We start from the raw sequence: 6,827 nt of genomic DNA on the forward strand, positions 1-6,827 counted from the left end.
GGGTTACGACCGATCTTGGATCTGCGAGTTTTGAACTGGGCCCTTCATCGGCTACCGTTCAAGATGTTGACTCAGAAACACGCATCTTCGGGTGCGTCCGTCCCCGAGATTGGTTTGCAGCGATCGACCTGAAGGACGCGTACTTTCATGTGTCGATCCTTCCGCGCCACAGACCTTTTCTGCGGTTTGCGTCTGAAGGACAGGCATATCAGTACAAGGTCCTGCCCTTCGGGCTGTCCCTGTCTCCCCGTGTCTTCACGAAAGTCAAGGAGGCGGCTCTTGTTCCCCTCAGAGAGCAGGGTGTTCGTATTCTCAACTATCTAGACGATTGGCTGATACTAGCACAATCTCGGGATCAGTTGTGCGAACACAGGGACCTGGTGCTCCGGCACCTCAGCCTGTTGGGCCTTCGGGTCAACTGGGAAAAGAGCAAACTCTTGTCAACGCAGAGGATCTCTTTTCTCGGTATGGAGTTGGATTCGGTCGAACAGACAGCACGCCTCATAGAGGAACGTGCGCGGTCGGTGCTAGCCTGCTTGAATACATTCAAGAGCAGGACAGCGGTCCCACTGAAACTCTTTCAGAGGCTCCTGGGGCATATGGCGGCCGCAGCGGCACTTACACCGCTCGGCCTGTTACATATGAGACCGCTCCAGCACTGGCTTTATGGCCGAGTCCCGAGGTGGGCGTGGAAGCGCGGCACTCACCGGGTCCAAGTTACACCGGCCTGTCGCCAAAACCCTCACCCCGTGGTCAGATCTTGCGTTTCTCAGGGCAGGGGTGCCCCTAGAGCAGATCTCCAGGCATGCTGTGGTTTACACGGATGCCTCCACCACCGGCTGGGGGGCCACGTACAACGGGCATGCAGTCTCAGGGGTTTGGACGGGCCCGCAGCTGCAGTGGCACATCAGTTGCCTAGAGTTGTTAGCAGTGCACCTTGCCTTGAACCGTCTCAAAGGTCACTTACGAGGCAAGCATGTGCTGGTCCGAACGGACAACAACACAGCGACCGTTGCGTACATCAACCGACAAGGTGGTCTGCGCTCCCGTCGCATGTCACAACTCGCCCGCCACCTCCTCCTTTGGAGTCAGAAGGTTCTGAGGTCTCTTCGTGCCGTTCACATTCCAGGCCTGCTCAACCGTACAGCCGACGAGCTGTCTCGAGCAATGCTCCCAGGAGAATGGCGACTCCATCCCCTGACGGTCCAGCTGATTTGGAGACGGTTCGGAGCCGCTCAGGTAGACCTGTTTGCTTCTCCAGAGACCGCTCACTACCAGTTGTTCTACTCCCTGACCGAGGGAACTCTCGGCAGGGATGCACTGGCACACAGCTGGCCGCGGGGCCTACGCAAGTATGCGTTTCCCCCAGTGAGCCTTCTTGCACAGACACTGTGCAAAGTCCGGGAGGACGAGGAGCAAGTCTTGCTAGTGGCGCCGTATTGGCCCACGCGGACCTGGTTCCCCGAACTAGTGCTCCTCGCGACAGCCCCTCCTTGGCCGATTCCTCTGAGGAAGGATCTACTGACTCAGAGACGGGGCACACCATTTGGCACCCGCGTCCAGACCTTTGGAAACTCCATGTCTGGTCCCTGGACGGGACGCGGAGGTTCTAGGTGACCTGCCCCAGGAGGTAGTGAACACCATCACTTCGGCAAGAGCACCGTCTACGAGACACGCTTACGCCTTGAAGTGGAACCTGTTCGTCGAGTGGTGTTCTTCTCGCCGAGAAGACCCCCGAAGATGCCCGATTGCGGTTGTGCTTTCCTTTCTGCAGCAAGGGCTGGAGCGAAGGCTGTCTCCCTCCACCCTCAAAGTCCAGGTTGCCGCTATTGCTGCGTACCATGACCCCGTGAATGGGAAGTCTTTAGGTAAGCATGACCTCGTCATCAGGTTCCTTAGAGGGGCCAGGAGGTTAAATCCTTCCCGGCCCCCCTCCATACCCTCTTGGGACCTGACTCTGGTGCTGAAATCACTACAGCAGGGCCCATTCGAGCCTTTGCATTCAGTCGAGCCAAAGTTTCTTTCATTGAAAACTCTGCTCCTGCTTGCACTGGCCTCCATCAAGAGGGTAGGGGACCTGCATGCATTTTCGGTCGACGATTCGTGCCTAGAGTTTGGGCCGGCTGACTCCCAGGTAATCCTGAGGCCCCGGCCCGGCTACGTGCCCAAGGTTCCCACTACACCCTTCAAAGACCAAGTGGTGAACCTGCAAGCGCTGCCCCTGGAGGAGGCAGACCCAGCCCTAGCTTTGCTCTGTCCCGTCCGAGCATTGAGATGCTACGTAGACCGGACACAAAGCTTCAGGACCTCAGACCAGCTCTTTGTCTGTTACGGAGGCCGGCAGAAGGGGAATGCCGTCTCTAAGCAGAGGATGGCCCGCTGGATTGTGGATGCCATAGCCCTGGCTTATCAGGCACAGGGTGTGCCCTGCCCGTTCAGGTTGTGAGCTCACTCAACTAGGAGTGTTGCATCCTCCTGGGCGCTGGCTCGTGGCGCCTCGCTTACAAATATTTGTAGAGCTGCGGGCTGGGCGACCCCCAACACGTCCACTAGATTCTATAGCCTTCGTGTAGAGCCGGGATCCTCCTGTTTTCTCACCTCAAATGGATAGTGGCACTGATAGGCCCTGGTTAGTGTCAGCTTGCTAAAACTGCTCCAGAGTGTCCGTACTGTAGACCCTGTTGAGATCCTCCATCACCCTAGGCAGCTGGACGCGGCGGAACGTCCGGCGCCAGGCCTTCATGATGAATCCGTGAGAACCATGGAAGGCTGGGTTCCATATTGAGACCTAAGCGGTACTCGTATGCGTATAGTCCACGGTATAGCCTTAGAGCCCGTGTTTCCCCGGCAGACTTCTGCCTTTCCAGGAGGGTTTGAATCACCTCAAATTTCTCCATATACACCTAAACGGATGCTATATGTGTATTTGCTCCCGAGACCTCCTTCGGGAAGGATGGAGCCTCCGCAGCGTCCCTGTTCCAAGTGGAACGGGTACGTTTTCCCAGTGTTATCCAGTCTCACCCAGTGAGGTAGTGCTTTGACAATGGTGAGTGGAGCTACTTGTTCCGAGCCCCGGCCTACACCTAATAGGGGCGCAGGCGGCTCGCACAGGGCACTGGAAGGGGCAGCACCCATGGCGCTTTGGTAGGGATCCCATTTTCGTCGGTCACCGACGTGGCGTCGAGAGTGACCGACTGAAAGGGAACGTCTCGGTTACGTATGGTAACCCTCGTTCCCTGAAGGAGGGAACGGAGACGCCACGTCCCGTCGCCATGGTTGCTGTACCACCGCTGAGCCGCCGGGTCTCAGGCTTGGCTCCTCAGCGAAAACCTGGTATGCATTGCACCTGCTGCCTTATTATACTCACGCTGTGATCAGCGGCAGCTGGATGCAATAATTGCATGCCAATGTGCATTGGCTGGTTTAGTTTACACTCGAAGTAGATTGGTCTATCGAAGCGATATCCCATTTTCGTCGGTCACCGACGTGGCGTCTCCGTTCCCTCCTTCAGGGAACGAGGGTTACCATACGTAACCGAGACGTTTTGTCTTTTTTCCCCCTTCTCCCAAAACAGCTGTTTCAGCTATTAAAATGGTTCAGTTTTGTATGTAATGGAAAAGTAATTATAATTCATTTCGATTTTTTTATTAAGTTAATTTAGAAAAATGTTTGGAGCATTTTTTGTTCGTTAAATGTATTTTTTTTTTTAATGACCAAGTGGCCTGCAACAGACAGTGAGATGATCATAGCCTATGTTTGATCAAATTAGCCTTCTCAAATCATCACACAATTGCCTAAAATAAACTCTAAAGAAATGAAACAGTTCAATAACACAATGCAAGTTTAAACATTTAACCTAGATAAATGTGCGCCGTTAGATTGTTTGTGCGGTGAGTGGAAGCTTAGCGCTCTGCAGGACATGGAGGTGCCAGAACGGTCACTTGCATTTTTTTCTACCAGTAGAAACAACTTAAAATAGCCTACACAGTCATTTTTGCTCATAAAGGTAAGAGTAATACAGCATCATTCTGAACGTTAAAAGGTCTACTTTTATGTGTACACAAACAATATCAATAAAACTTTGTGCTTTTATAAAAAAAAAAAAAACAAACAGGATGCTCTTTCTGCGTCTCATCTTGAGCAGGAGCGCTTCACAAAAATGAACCGAAGCTCATCGAATACATGCCTCACAGACATGAGAAAATATATCTATAGAAAGCTTTAAATCACTACTTTAAAATTAAATCATTCTAATCGAAAATAAAAACTCTTTCATTATGTAATCCATAAAGATGCATTTCTCTCTAAAGGCGCGGAAATGAGCAGATGGCGTGTCAGGATCGGCAACTTCATTTTTGCGACACTGACTAGTTTATCAATACATAATTAAAATATCTCCTTACTTTTTCTCCCTGACACATTCATGGTAATTACTTTTGCTGGGTCTCTGCAGCAAGCTTTAGCTGATTGTGTGCGTTTGAACGCGGATCTCTTCCAGCTGTGCTGAAGGCACTTGCGCACGAAGTCTGGCCCTGCGTAAATAATAAACCGGACCCAGTTGGGTCCGGGCTTAAATGCAGGGCTCTAAAGTGGATATTCACGATTGAAAAAATAAGAAAAGAAAAACATAAAATCTGCTGGTGAAAATGGCCACTTATTGACGAAACATGTTAGCTCTCCATCAGTGGTGTCCAAGCGGGCAAAAGTTAGGGATGTTCATTTCGGTTAATTTTCCTGACTGACAATCGATGCTCGTTAGCCAATCATTAACCGTTAATCAACAAAATTAGAAGATTAAATTAGATTTAAATAAATTTAAACTTAGTGCATGCACAAATAGCAGCACAAACATCATAAATATTCAGACATTGTCACATCACGCACCTGCAGCGCATCTGTGTATGGAGAAAAACAGAAGAAAACGGCATATATATAAACGGAATAGAATAAACATTCCTAAACATTTATATTTCACTTAAATAACTAACATATTAACAAAACCAAATAAAAAACTGCACAGCAAGTCTACACAGAGTTCCGTTTCATTTTTGTGACGGCGCCAAAAAAAAAGCGGCTTCTCATCGGCGCATCTCGTCTGCACTAAAAGAGCTGCTCCACGCTGTGATGCTAGACTTTCATTCCTGGACAGTTGACAGAACTGTCACTTGCCTAATCGGATCATTGTTGCATCGTCACAAAAATTTATCATTTGCACATCTTTCTAAGTCTTTTTAAGCCATTCGATACTCCCTCACTCCAGAGGTGGTTTTCTGTGTGCTCACAGCCAAAGCGTGCAATAGTATCAAAATAAAGCCACTTCGCGAGTGCCATATAGAGAATTTTTTTTTTTTTTTTTTTTTTGTAGTTTGTTGAGCTTAACCAGCATAATAAGCTAAAAATGGCGTCAAAAACACTATCGGTTTTGTCTTAAGTGAATGTAAACAGCATTGTATCTGTGCATTTGGTCTCGTGACAGCAGCGGGCCGTTCACATGTCGCGTTTTTTACACGCTGACGTTCTTATTTCAAATATAACCTAGATGTGCGGCAAGCGTGTGCATAATAGAAGATTTTTTCATGAAATATATCACATACATGTTACAGGTCATCACAAACATCTTTCATTGGCGCGTGAGGAGGGGGATCCGCCAAAATGAGGTGCTGGATCGGATTTCGGAGGTTCCAGATCCAGCATTTTCCGGCACAAATTAAGCCACACTCAAAATCTTTCAGTGTGTCTATTAACTACAACACAAATCACACAGTTTTCCTTAAAATTACATTAACAATAATTTGGGACAAATGTTAGTGTGTACTGACTTTACTCTCAGCTGGAAGATTGGCAGCTTAGTTTTTTCAATCAACTTCATTCAAAGCTAAATTGATGCCACTTTGTTCATTCTTTAAGTGAACTTTTGCCTGCGCACTAGTGATTAGATTCACTGTTGAAGCTTGAACATCAGAATAGAGTACAGATGACACATCCGGTGTGTAACGTCTGTGAGATGTCTGAGTCGCAGCGCTTGTCACTGGAGCTGCCAGAGACAAGACCTCGATTTTGTTTTTTTTAAAGGATAACAGTGGAGTTCAGTACACAGATGTTTGTGAGGAAACAACTAATCACTTTATCAATTGACAGCCTCTCCATTAATCTTTAACATGTTTACCACTAAACATTCATTTTGGACTGAGCTATATTTGGAAATAAAAATAAATAAATACTGTTTTATAAGTTATTAAAAATTGTTTTATTTTGATTGCGTTTATTTGTATCTCCAAGCAAAATTAAATTAAATTAAATTAATTCAGTAGTAAAACTGAAAGCATTAAAAAATTCACAATCAGATTTAATATGAAATATATTTTTATTTAAGATGTGATTTTAGTAATCTTGATTTATTTCTGATATTTTTGTTCTGGCTAGTAAAAGTTCTGAATGGCTATTGAATAAATAAAAGAATTGGCTGGTGAGTGAGTTATTTTGAGCTTATAACATGAATTTGGAAGTGTGACTTAATTTAGACCTGCTGATGTTATATCAGATTTTATTTTTATGCTTGTTGCCTAAAAAGCATGTAGTTTTTTAACCAATCACACACTTTTCTGTTGAGAATATGAATGTAGTGGAGAATCCAGTAGTGTTTAGATTAGGCAGCGCTGGAAATACCAGAGTTTTGTTCAGTGCATGACACACACTCACTGACTCATCAAACCAAAGAAACAAAAAAAAGTGCTGATACGATGCAAACAAGATTCTTTTTGCAGTCTAGACAGCTCATTGATTAGAATGTTTGTTGCAAGAGGACATAACACACTAGTCACTGATGA

This window comes from Cyprinus carpio, chromosome B12, assembly GCF_018340385.1.
Source record: "Cyprinus carpio isolate SPL01 chromosome B12, ASM1834038v1, whole genome shotgun sequence".
NCBI classification, from domain to species: domain Eukaryota; kingdom Metazoa; phylum Chordata; class Actinopteri; order Cypriniformes; family Cyprinidae; genus Cyprinus; species Cyprinus carpio.